The sequence below is a fragment of the Dermacentor variabilis genome, chromosome 3 (assembly GCF_050947875.1).
Source record: "Dermacentor variabilis isolate Ectoservices chromosome 3, ASM5094787v1, whole genome shotgun sequence".
In the NCBI taxonomy this organism is placed as follows: domain Eukaryota; kingdom Metazoa; phylum Arthropoda; class Arachnida; order Ixodida; family Ixodidae; genus Dermacentor; species Dermacentor variabilis.
The window spans coordinates 207643176-207657226 of NC_134570.1; the positions used below are offsets into that span (position 1 = coordinate 207643176).

A 14051-nucleotide genomic window follows, 5' to 3' on the forward strand; every position below is an offset into this window, starting at 1 on the left:
TTGCTGCGGCAGAGTGACGGCGTCAAGAAAACGACACGAATTTTGTTGGCAGAGAAACAATTACTGTTCTCATATGCAGGGGCGCCTAAATTATACTCAATCACAGAAAATGATTTAAGAATTCGCGCCCACGGACTATTGCTTGATATCTGAAGCGCTGCCATGGAGCCTCCACACTTGGAAGCGACGGAGTGAGTTCGACAATCGACCTCGCAGGCAAATTTGTTCTACAGCCAACCATTCAAAACATTCCCTCGTGACTTTCCCAACGACACCAACGGCAATGTGTACTAAAAGAAAGTGACACTAAATTTTCCCGTCTGACAGAGTAAAAGATACCTACAATACTTGACCGAAGACTATATGTTGTCCTAAGATAATGACCATGTACCTAACATGGAGGCCTGCCACTGATGCTAAACGGTATAAAACGTATACATAGGGTGCAGTGTTTACGGTTTAGAGCGGCAAAAACATAGCGAACTTGTTTTTCCCGACTTGGGTTGTAGTTGAGAAAACTGCGATGCTGCGAGCACTACGTGCTCCGATGCAAGACGTCTTGCGAAGACAACGTCACCTGGCAGCCTGCCACCATTGATTCGCTGTCCTATTTGCGCCCTTTTTGTATTTTGCTGCGCCGAGAATGGAGGTGGGGAGATGCCACGATACCGGGTCAAGGAATCCTGGCCTTTGTATTCGTTCACTTCGCTCTGCGGCCACTGCGGTGAAGGGTCAGGTGCTCTGATGGTAAGCCACAGCCATGTCTACCTTGGGAATTATTTAGAGTGAGCTCTTTACCGATGGGGTGGGGGGGAGGCGAGGGGCTGTGGGGACTATTATGCTACAAATAAAATGTAATTCTCGCAAGTATTGATCGAATTTCAAATGCACTCCTACTTCCAGCACAGACAAGCCGTTGTATGGTGTTGTTTTCTTGCTAGACTAATTCTCAAGTACACTGATTCCGTATAGTAGTTATAACTACAGTGTTTAATAGCATAACCTGCATCCCCACACCGGGCGTCAGCGTCTACAAAATTAGCGAGAATGATATTCACTGAAGAAATAAAACGAATGGGTCTATGCAGAAAGTAACCACACACGAACAAAAAAAATAAAAGAGTAGAATGGAATTTTCTCTGGGAGAATATATTAACCACGAAAACTCAATTGTTCCGGTGGAAATGAAAATTGGAAGCCCTGAACCCTATGTATGCAACAGTGAAGGTTCAGCCTTTCCGGTTTAAACTGACCAGAGAACCAAGAAAGGTAGGCCAACTTTTTTCCGGGAACCTGGCTTTAACAGAAAAGGGTTACCGAAATTAAGTTTGGCAGAGTGAAAGATGGCAGTGCAGCTGCAAGCAAACATTTATTCAATCGAGGGTCCTTGGGGAGGTCACGGTTCACCGCAGCCAAAGAAGTTTTTATTTCTTATTTGCAGCAATTTCGCCAGTAGCTGCGATAACAACCAGAAAAGGGGAGGGGGCATGCACAAAGAGGGGGAGTGGAGACAGGATGCGTCTGGTCACGGTTCTTGCCGTCTGCGAGCTGAGCTGAATAAACTGGCCATGTTCACTGGTGGAAACATGGAGTCGCCACTAGCCTGTCGTGTTTTAAACTATTATAAGTTGGTCTGCTACCCGCGTAATGTTACAAATAAAACCTTCAATTATTTGTATTCGCATATGAAATACATTTTCTTAATTTTCGCCCGTTGTCCTGTCGCCCTATGGAGTTGTGCCTTTGCTAGTATAAAAGAGCTGGGATATCGGAGACGCTAATGGCAGTTTATTACGCAAAAGGCAAACTTTCTGTTTAAACTATTCTAGCTTTAGATTTGCAAATACTCAAAAACCTAAGTAAACAAGAAAAATGGCCATTCTAATGGAATGTGTTCTGTTTCAGAGGGATGTTTGAAAGGACCATCGCATTGAGCCATGAAACAACGGTAGCGTTACTTACCTGAAGGGGCCACGAGTCAGCAGCTGCATTGATCTGTCCATGTGTGGAGGTCTTTTGTACAAAAGTTTAGCTGGTGCAGTGACTTCGAGACAAGGGGCACTGAAGGCTACCGGATTCTGATATCGGCTTCTCGTTTAAAAATGCCTTCACTAAAATAAAAATGAAATGAAATGAAATGCACAGACTAGGGTTCTTTCAAAGATACCTCTAGCCAAGGTAATAAAGCTGCAACTCGAGACACCAAGCTTGTGCCGACAATAGCATGACGAAAGCATCGCGTGCATTAACACGGCAACAAGAGAGCCACGGAGCAGCGGATGTCACTCTTTCGTTGCTGTCGAAGTACTCTTTTTTGCCGTCTTTAATTGTTTGAGCCCAAGATGTTGACCACGAAAACTCGATTGTTCGGGTGGAAATGAAAATTCAAAGCCTTGAACCCTATGTATGCAACAGTGAAGGTTCACTTTTTCCGGTTTAAACTGACCAACGAACCAAAAAAGTAGGCCAACTTTTTTGGTTGGCCTACCTTTGTATTCTGTAGGTGGTCTGTAGGTGGTCTTCTCTAGGTGGTCTTTAATTATAGAATCGACGACAAACATGATCAAGTATATATGCACGATTGAACAATCCCTCTTTAATTTTGTGTGAAATTATGACGGGCGTCGGTCGTTTTCTTAAGTCAATCAACGCAATTCGTTATAGCATCAACATATGTACGAAACGACGCGCTAGGCTCATAACGTCATGACTCCAATCATGAAAAGCGCGCCTGATGGCTTTCTCCGGATGCACTGCACCAATAGCTGTGGCAGTAAAATAAAACGGCCCCAGCCTAATAAAGAGCGCGCAAAAGTAACTCTTCTTTTACCCTCTTCACCTGCAAAAAAATGCGAAGTCGTTTATCCGCCGAGAAACTTGTTTCCGTTTGTGCATATTGAATAAGCAGGCTGGTCACAAGCTGTAGACAAAACCAGCCGGAAAAGGCTCCAGAATGTGGATCGCGTTTTCCCGTGAAGCCGCCTCGGGCGCTGGGTCGCCTGTGCTTAGAGAAGTGTACTCACAGCAAAGGAAGTTGCTCTGCTCCAGCCCTGTAGGAGACGGGCGAATCACCTCCCCTGGGTACCTGCGCGCCAGTGCCGCTTCGCTTCAGTGCTCGCCGGCACAGGACGCACTGGCGCTCCACGGAGCGATGCCACGCTGAGCCGTGTTCACCCAAAGTAAGTGTGTATGTCCGCAGGCCGCTATTTTAAAGACGGCACTGGTCTGCATGAGCATGAAATACTACACCACGAAGCACATATTTGCTGACGAATCCTCCACTCAACATAGCTCTTCCTGTGGTATCTGTGTTACTGCCACAGACCAGACATTTTCACGGCGTTTAGAGCGAGTAACGTCATCAACATTGTCTCAGCTGCACGCGATGAACCTTGTGCTAAAATACGTACTACGGCAACTACAACAACAGTGTACAATCTTCCCACGCTCGAAAGCAGCATTCCAAAGTCTTTGCACGAAGAGCACCAAATCAAGCCATTACTATTTGGTACAGGACATAGCATACCTACACAGCTTGGCATTTAACGCTGAACATGCGATATTATTTCAGTGACTTCCAAGACACTGCGGTTGCATGCACGAACAATCTTCTTCTTCGCAATGGAGAGACCACAAATACATCTTATGACAACGGCGGCGCTGTGGAATCTCTAGAGCACATCATGATTGAGTGCCCACCTTACAGATACGAATGACGTCAATACAATATGAACATCGAAAAGTTCGACCTGGGCCCCTTGACATTGGCATCGATGCTGGGTCCGCGGCCTTGCCCATCGAAGCAGCGCAAAGTCCTCATATTCTTGTTTTTATACATTGCGTCAATTGGTTTGCTGTCTATACTATGACTCACGCACGTCGTGTCATCAAATAGATTTTTTTTTGCATTTACGGTCTACGTTCGTCGCATGGAACACTTTACTGCTCTGCTGGCTTACTCTAGTCATGTAAGCGCTGAGAGCACACGTAAGACACCTTGCTCGAGCCCTTGTCCATCATCCAGCCTCACTGACAGAGGATCGACCACGTGCCTCCTTTTGTCAGACAGTCCTGTCCAATCGGGCATACCTTCCATCAGGTTATAGAGCTCCAGCGAGAGTTCCGTTTCCCCCATGGTGCTTGGCTCAAGCGAAAGTTCGACTAATAGTACGAGGAATACGAAAAAAAGCACAATTCTCGCCTCTAGCACTCAAGCAACTTTCACTGCTCTTTCTATACGAGACAAACAACGAGCATCATCTTCTATATGGGCCTGCAGGAGAGGTGATCTTACCTGCAAAAATCTCCACCGTAAAGATTCGACTATCTGACCAGACTACATCGACTACCGCGAAACTCGCTGCTATTTGTTGTGCCCTTCGCGTAATTTCTGATCAACTGCCGAAGAAATGGAGCATGTTCAGTGAGTCCGAGGCTGCTCTGCACTGTTTGGTTTCTGCCTTACGCCGCGCACCCCACGGAGGACTAGTTCTAGAAATCAGATTGCTGCTTCACCACGTCATCGAGAAAGGACACAACATCACGTTACTGTGGATTCCAAGCAACTGTGGCATAATTGGCAATGAACATGCCGATGCAGCAGCACGATTTGCACGTGGGGAGGGCTTGGAAGACTCCATTCCATTCTCAAGAACAGACGCAGCAATGAAAATTCGCGTGGTTGCAAATGTAGCCATATGATCGTTATGGAACACACTAAGTTTGAAGCGCACACGTGTACACCTACTGGACCCGTCCCTTCGACTTCGATCCCCATCAGGACTCTCTCGACTCGAGACAGCAGTACTTTGCCGACTGTGGCATGGTGTCGCTTTCACAAGATTTTTCGCCTTCCGATTCAGTATGGACGAGAACGCGGCATGCAGTCACTGCGGCAGCGAGGATGCTATAGAACACTCGCTCCAATTGCCACTGCGCTCGATACAGCACGCACCGAATGTCATTAGCGGCCCTGTCGGCCATGCCTTGACGGCAAGCCACTTTCAGAACAGACAGTCTAGGAATGCCGACATGAACCGCCGTCGCACCAAAAATCGGTCAAGGCTTTGTTGATCTTTTTACGTGGCAGTGGCCTATTAGAAAGACTAGAATGATGCCATCCCGTCCCCCCTTCTTAAGTTTTTTTCACGCCTTTCTTTTTGTCCCCGCTTTTCTTTCCGTCTTTGCTTCCCCTTTCTCTTCCCTAGTGCAGAGCAGCAAACCGGAATCTGTAAGTCTAGTTAACCTCCCTGACTTTCTCTCATTTACATCTCTCTCTCCCTACTGTAGTGCTGATAATGTCACCAGACCTGCATTTCTTATTTTTCTTCTGCCCGCCTTTAGAGTCGTTCTTCTCTTGTGTCCCATTCCCTGCAGAGTAGCATGCAGGCGAAAATACGCTGGCTAAACACTCTGCATTTTCTATAAAGAGCTTTCTCTCCCTTTCACATCATCATCAGCAACAGCAGCATCAGCCTGCATGTCGAAAACTCTTATTTTGTATATTTTCTGTATTTTGTACAACTACAGCGCTGAGGAGCAAGACAAGTAGTAATACGTAATGTTAAACTTCAGCAAGATTACTGAACAACACATCGACACAAAAAGAGCGGTAAGTTCCGATGATCAATATCATCAAATAAAAAAGAAATTTACAAAGCCATTTACAAATAATTGTGATTATAGCCGCCGTGGGCCGAGGGTGCGGGATGAAGTCCTGGTCATGTGCACGGCGGCCATATTTCCATGGGGGAGAAATTCAAAGACGCCCGTGTACCATGCACGCCGAACTTCAGATGGTCAAATAATTAAGGAGTCATCGACTAAGGCGTGCCTCATAATCATTTCGTGGTTTTGGCATGCAGATCGAACCCCAATATTTAATTATTTAATTGCCATTATGTCGTAAATGTACAAAATTTCCCAAAACATTAAAAAGGCGGGTTCACGCGCAACAGTAAGGCCATGCTCACGGCCACCAATAAATTGAGACATGTATGCAGAATCAGCAACCCAGTCACTTATGAAACACAGTACTGCGGCAATGAACATAGGACGCGGTATGCACGCTGCAAGAAAGCATTGCTTACCAGATTCCACTTTCGTGTCGTAAACGCTAGGTGGAGGAAATGGGATTGTGTCTGAACGACAGGGCTTAGAGAGCACTGTAATAACTTTAACAAAGAACATGATGGATGGTTAGCCGCAAGCTAGAGCACGTGTCGATGTTCACCTTTGTTTTACGATTGCTTCGTTGTGCGCAGGCATAAACAAAAAAAAAATTGGATTGATAAGTGAATCCGAAAGACTAGATAATGTAGGCCATGCCTGAGTTAGTACTCCATCGATATCCTTATCGAGAAAAAACTGTCATTTCTTACTATTTCATCATTTGCGCATGCTCGATTTTGTCTTCGGTATATAAACTCATTGATCTGGCTTCTAATAAATCATTCTTGAATGTAACACTGTGTATGTCTACTCTGCTGCCCGTTGTTTTTCAATTTTTGCTCTGAACACTAAAAAAGCTTTAAGGAGGAACGCACATTCGGTGGATCTGTCCTTGATCATTTTCTTCACGATACTTTACGATAGGTTTCACAAGGTAACCCGATAAAAGTAGTCTGAATTAGTGCAGCGGAAAGTGCCTTGCGGGATTTAAGGAAGATATTGTTCCCACTGAAGCTTAAGTTTATAAAAGAAAGGTATTTCGGTGGTTTCCTCAAGAGGAAGCTTTCGCTCAAAAGTAAAACTCCAATTTAACCATTCAAAATACATGTAAAACGCAGAAATCCTGTTATGGAACAACCGCTGGAACAAATAGGTAAATACGTCTTCTTTTGAGAGAGAAATTCAAGTTACAGTGAAGCAGTTGTTTAGATTCTGGGTGTACAATTATTTACGATAATTCCCGAAAACTGATAAACCAAAAAAATTGAAGCACAATATTGACAAATCTTTTTTTTTTATTTGGGGTTTTACGTGCCAAAACCACTTTCTGATTATGAGGCACGCCGTAGTGGAGGACTCCGGAAATTTTGACCACCTGGGGTTCTTTAACGTGCACCTAAATCTAAGCACACGGGTGTTTTCGCATTTCGCCCCCATCGAAATGCGGCCGCCGTGGCCGGGATTCGATCCCGCGACCTCGTGCTCAGCAGCCCGACACCATAGCCACTGAGCAACCATGGCGGGTAATATTGACAAATCTGTAAGTATAGACCAAAACAAATATTGCAGTTCTGTAGGCTGCTTACTTTATTGTATCGCAAACAGACGAACTTGGCATATTAATTTACACCTTGTGAAACTCGATTATAAGTCTGAAGCGAGCACTAAGAAACATGTTTTTTACGAGTCTTGTGAATTCTATTTGGAACACAGCTGACGTTATTGCTACTTGGTTGCATTGTATTTTATAAGTTATGTCTATGAAAGTGTAAAAATTTAAATTTATGTATAGCATGCGGACAAAGCAGCTTGGTGCCATGTTGTTGAACAGAACAGTATATGTCATGCGTTACATTGAATAAGTTTTACAATCACATTTTGTTCCAACTACGTCGGAAATTGTGTTTACTTGCTTAGTGTGAACGACCACAAAATATGTTTTGCTGGCTGCCACTGCGGTACACAAGCACATGCGCTTAAGTGGTGCAGGATTGATGAAATATATAATAATTAAATGTATAATAATAATGTATAATAAGGGGGGTGTGAGGCCGGCACCAACATGATTGTGCCACTCACGCATTTTCTTCTGCTAACGCAGGTTGGTGATTATTGGAATGAGAGTTTCACCTTTCACGTATTCATGGTGCCGGTTACGCCCCGTGGTTCAAGTGTGGATTCAAAGTACCGTACTGTGCGTTGTCATGCCAAACGTCGTTTCTTTTTAGTGCGAACATATGCATTCTATATTTTTTTCTTTTATTCCTGTGCGGTGACGTAGAGCTAAATCCTAGACCAACTACTGCTGAAACAATGAATGTAGTTTTGGATGGCCAAAGGGAAATAAAGGCCAAATTACAGGCTATCGAAACGTCGCAGAATCAAGGCCAAATGGCTATAGAAGAGTTTAAGTCACGATTAGATTCTGTGGAAAGTGCAATAACACAGTTCGCAAACCTAAGAGGAGCTGTTACTGAATGTAGGAAGAAAAGTGAAGATACTCACAGCACGGTGAAGGCCTTATCCCATAAAATAGGCGACTTGCAAAACCTCAGCAGGCGATGTAACCTGATATTTTATGGTGTTCCTGACAGTGAAAGTCGTGAACTGCCGGCCGTCTTCGAGAAAAAAGTACAAGAAATTGTATCACGTTTAGGACTAACGCCAGTGCAGATTGAAAGGGCACAGAGACTTGGCCGGTCCCAGGCCAATAAACCTCAGCCGCTCATTGCAATGTTCTCAATGTTTAAAGGTAAACAGGCAATTCTAGCCAACGCCAAGAAACTAAAAAGATCCAATATTAGTATATCATATTTTTCAGAGGCAGGGCGCAGAAAAACAAAGTTTCTTTGGGAATTCGGCAAAAGGAATGTCCTTGATGGTGCTCGCGCAAACCTAAAATATGATAAGCTGTTTATAAACGGGCAAAAATATGTATATGATGAAGGTAGTGGTCAGGTTGTGCAAACGACATGACGCATGCGCAGCTCCGTAGCAGATGTAACTTTCCTTGTTGTCAAATGCCGTAGCATCAAGAACAAAGTAGATGATTTCCACAACCTTCTATGCATGACTAAACCAACTGTAGTGCTTGGAATGGAATCATGGCTAGATGAAGAAATAACAAGCAATGAAGTCTTTCCAAACGGCTACACATGCTTTAGGAACGAGAGAAACCGTCATGGTGATGGTTTCTATCACCATGCTTTCACACGTTGCTTTCTTGTTCCGCTCTCGATATCGGCAGCGGAAATTGCGAGGATATATGGTGTAAGATTCGGTTACCAAACGGGAAAACATTATCAGTATGTTCATTATATAGGGCTCCTTCAAGCCCTTCTGCTGTCTTGTCTGATTTTCCAAAGACGATAGAGACAGTCAATACAGATTACCTTGTCATTGGCGGGGACTTTAACATCCCAGAGCTTTCTTGGAATAAGCGCCCTTCTAATACTAGGGCTACATCTGCAGTGGCAAAGGAATTGTTGATGATACTAAGCAGTTTTTCCTTAACCCAGGTGGTAACAGTAGGTACGAGACAAAATAACGTCTTAGACTTAATTTTAACTAATCAGCCAAATTGGGTTAGGAAAGTTTTGGTGGTGCCAGATATTAGCGACCATAAAGATGTGGTTTGTGAAATGAAGTTGACGTACGAAAAGACGCAAAGTTCGGGAGCCAAAAGGATGTATAATTACAGCCAAGCCAACATATATGAAATAGGACTTGCATTACAGGAATTCCTTCCGGAATTCGAAATACTTTCTGAAACAATCGGCGTTGATGAGTTATGGGTCCTTTTTAAAGCAAAAATGCTTGAGATGCAAAAAAACTATGTGCCGTCGTGGGTGCGGACCAAACGGCGTGCTAAATCTAAGCCATGATTTAATGGTGAGCTGCGACGCCTTACTAGTAAAACGAATAGGATATACACCCTTACAAAAATTTTTAGTAACATTTTATAAACCGTCTTTAGACAAATGTTACTAGAACCTATCGACATTCTATAAACCGTCTTTAGACACCGTAACAACTTCCTAGTAACCTCCTACCGACTATTGGCCACCGATATTGAATTGAAAGTATAGATATAAAATGTCGATAGAATTCTTACCAACTGCTTATTATCTTATGTCGGTAGAAAGTGTCAACTGTGAAGCGACTTTTTATTGACTACCTTTATACATCCTAACAACATGCTAGTAACATCCTGTCGACTATTCGCCACAGACAAATAGTTGACAGGATGTTACTAGGAAGTCGTTAGGATGTATAAAGGTGGTTAATAAAAAGTCGCTTCACAGTTTTTAGAAAGTACATAAAATTTTATTCAGAGGTAATTACTTTTGCAATTATATATTGCAAAAATAAGCTTTAATTATCTCTGAATAAAATCTTTATGTACTTCCTAAAAGCTGTGTAGCGACTATTTATTAACCACCTTTATATATCCTAACGACTTGCTAGTAACATCCTGTCAACTATCTGTTTGTGGCGAATAGCGATTGCCAAGTGGCTAGGTGTGACATGCAACAGAAGAAGACAGGTTTACATTTGTGCTTGAACACATCCATTTAATATCCCCGGGCTAGTAATGAGGACGAGTTCTCCAGCTGCCCTGGAAGTAGGCTGAAATGTTGCGTTATGTAGTCTAGAAAAGAGAAGAAAAAAGGCAATATATTAGTTTTGCTACAGTGACATTGCAACACACCATGCATCTGTTTCTTAAAAAGGAAGTGCACAAGACAAGTTTTCAACCCTGTGAGCTCTAAACATCTCCACCTGTTTTTTGCAAAGTCCTAAAATGCATGAAATGACTGAATTAGTGCATTAGAGCTGGGAGCGTGATGAATGTGCGTAACACCAACAGATGCATGACACATAAGCTCTATCATACCAATTGTCATCTACAAACAAAAGCTGTAAATCAACTTCAGTTTAATGAACTTCGATATTCGTATTGTGACCAGTACATGGAAGTTTCATGTGTGAATTATCTTAGCAAGGCAAGGTGCCACTCAGAACTGTGCTGCAGCTTTGCTTGGGCACAGGTACATAGAAGAGTTGACTTTTGTGTTGCACTTAAGAACCACGAAATGATACAAGCAACATGTAAGCAGTTGAACAGGCATTATGGACGTTCTACAGCAAGATTAGAAAATGCCTTTGCTGTGCAGGCAGACATTGTCAAAGCGAGCTTGTTACTAAACATGTTAGCTTTCCACAAGACAGGATATTATATTATCAGTGCATTCATATGACCAGGGCCTCTATCACAAAAATACATATGCGAACAGTAATGACAACTTTCTAGTTATGGTGGCAAAGCTTGCATTATAATATGCTATTATAATCAGGTTAATAGCTATTTTAGCTGGAAAGAAAGGAGTATACCCTAAGATAGCACTGAAATTGTCATGAGAGGAGTTTTGTTGAAAACTGCACAAAAATATTAAGATGCTTCTTTGTGACACACATACTTAGTGTGGTGTTGACCTTCTTGGAATCCAACGGATCCTTCTGTGGAAGGCATTTGACAGCCGCCCATAGAAGCACCTCCCTTCAACGTCTTCTATTGAAAAAGGGGCTTTAAGGAGGCCCTCTGCGAAGTGAAAGCCTGAGTTGTTAGCATCCAGGCACAGCATCTTCAGCAGGTCCTTTTCAACATATACACCGCCACCGATGTCTACCTGTGAAACAATACAAGCACAGATTCATTTTATACACGTATGATCAAGGAATGGTTAGGAAATAGGGTAAGGTTTGCAAAAACAGATGTAGCTGCTCTTGTTGATTCGGTTTAAAGAACAAAGCAGCCTTACGTATACCATACATGCATTGTACTGAGCTGTGTACTTTTACGTAAGACTAGAAAGTATTGGGAACATCAATGCGAAAGAAAGACATGCATCTGCCTAGAACTAAGCAAATGTGTGCCACCCCTTGACACAGATCTGGTGCTGTTTTAGTGATTAGCAGACATTGAAAGCTTCAAGCCTCATCGAGTATTGGGCCAAGCTGTGCTCGAGAACTATCAAACAAGATGCAGTTGTCTTCACATACAATTCTGACTTCCCTTTGCAGACATACAGTTTTCAATTTACTGACTGCACTTGGGTGTAAAGATTTTGTCTGACAGAGCGAATAAACCACATACACAAGCAGCATTTTCATAGTTAGCATAGTCTTTAATAGGTACTGATACCTTCAATTTAGAAAGCCCTGTATATTGGGCCTCATCAAACTAATTTCATAAAAGGTTTGTCAAGGTAGAAGCATAGAACTTTATAGTCATTAGAAGACAGGTGAAAGGAGTTAATTATTGCAATTATTACTGAAAATTAAATTTTAGACAGCTCATCCCAATGAGAAATTGATGCAAGCAGTTTGTACATGACATGTCACATAAGCATTTAGATATCAAAAATAGGGATTAGAGAAAACCTTCCCTTGGAGGTTCATTAGTGCAAGCAGCCATGCCCTCCAGGAGACATAACTTCTTTTCCTGTAGGCAGAAAGAGGCTCGAGTATTTTATTGACACATATATGTGCCTATGCATATATGTTATGTCTGTTGTAAACTTTTTTTTCATGTACATGCAAGATGTGTTTATAACATCTCATTGTGCACAAAATTTGCGTAATAATTTAAAGACCGCGACTTTGTAGCGATGCTATTCCTTTTCGCTATTCGTTAGTAGTCTGACCGACGCCCCGGCCCGTGCTACGTACTGCAGCTGCCGGCCGTTAGCGGTGGGCGAGAAGAGTGATACAGAATCGCAGTCTTTAAATTATTACGCACTGCCGTAACCTACGATTGCAAGAGCTGACATCTCGTTATTAAGATTTGGTTAGTCTGTGTTTCTTAAGGGCCGGCGTCTGATTGAAATGTCTAGATTAAAAATAAACCTCGTTATTGTAATATCGGCCTATATACGCTCTGTAACATAGAAGACAAATACGCGAAGACACTCAAGAACATAAATACACACAGGTTCTCGCGACGCGGACCTCCAAACCGAAGTGTATACATACAAAAACCTTCATACAAGCTTCTATCTGCTTAAGCGTCAAACATAGCAATCGTGTGTCAACGCGCGAAGACCATGATACATCGACGTATACATTACAGATGTACTGTACTTACGGGAATGCCTATATAGCGAATAACTTCTTGCCAGGAAACTACCGAACGAACACCAACTTTCAATGTGTTTGCATAATTCTGTGCCCATTCAGGCATAGCAATCAAGGCGGGTAGCAGAATGCAAGTACGCTGTAACATCAGAGGAAGCTTTCGTGAAATTGCTTGCTAAATGTGCACAGCAACATGGCTAACATACGATAGGAAAGCGCTTTGCTCTAGCTAGTTACACAACGCTCATTACGTAAATCATAAGCTTCAAGAATGCGCGCAAGCGCCAAACTTGCTTACCTTTCAAGACTTGGCAAACGCTCCTTCGTCTAACAGGTACAGAGGCACCGACGTTTCTCTGGCGCAAGCACTGTAGAACTTCCGATGAACTCCAGCTCCACAAAAGCACAACCTTCAACAGTCTTCCATACACTACGATTCGAAGCCCCAGTACCAGACTTTTTCACGAGAGCGCGGGCAGGCAGAGGCAGCTCGGCAGAACAAAGGCAGCTCGGACGGGCGCTGTACTAGGGCACTCACTGTCGACACTGGTGGATCGCTCGAAACACACGGCGAACTAATGGCGTTACACGAGTCCGGAGGGTTCGGGATGGCTACTGCACACGACAAGGAGCACATTTTGTGTAGGCACTTCTAAAATATAACTCAAAGACCACCTAAATGCAAGGAGCATTCACTACAACCAACGTGGTGTGTCGACCAAACAAATACTACCGTAGCGCCACTCTGCGGTTTTTAGAAAAATGTATCTTAAATTAAAAAATTGCGTGTTTTTTCCTAATAAAATTTCGTAGGGTCTTTTAATAGATTTGTTGGGTCCAGAAGTGTGTATATTGTACTTTGTGATACGAAGTTTAAGGAAATGTATATATAATAAAAACGAAGCGGATGCTGCCTTCAAGATTCGCAATTGCTTCAGGTACATGCAGCTTGCAAAAGCACGGCCTTCGAGATCAGACTTTGTCACTCAAAGGAAGCCGTAGCTGGGAGGCGGACAGGCATTTAGGCCCCAATCGTTGGGTTTACAGTGTCTAGGTAGGCTTCCTTATTTATAAAGAATATACAGGGACTTAAGCCGAACCATGAGCGAGCTATACAGACACACGCGGTACGATTCGGTGTCCGATCCGACGTGCGGCGCTGCATGCTCCGGCGATTCGGGGGGGGGGGGGCACATGTTGCGTGCACATGTGCAATGTGTACATGGCGTGCATCCGAAAGATTG

General features: G+C 43.3%; 1 long non-coding RNA gene across 1 annotated transcript; it reads right to left on the reverse strand.

Annotated features, from left to right (window-relative positions):
• Positions 1 to 10130: 10130 nt before the first annotated feature.
• Positions 10131 to 13516, reverse strand: LOC142576611 (uncharacterized). The gene is made up of 3 exons (XR_012826884.1): positions 13106 to 13516; positions 11151 to 11360; positions 10131 to 10321 (listed from the first exon to the last, which is right to left on the reverse strand). It is a non-coding gene; the product is annotated as an uncharacterized LOC142576611 (long non-coding RNA).
• Positions 13517 to 14051: the final 535 nt, after the last annotated feature.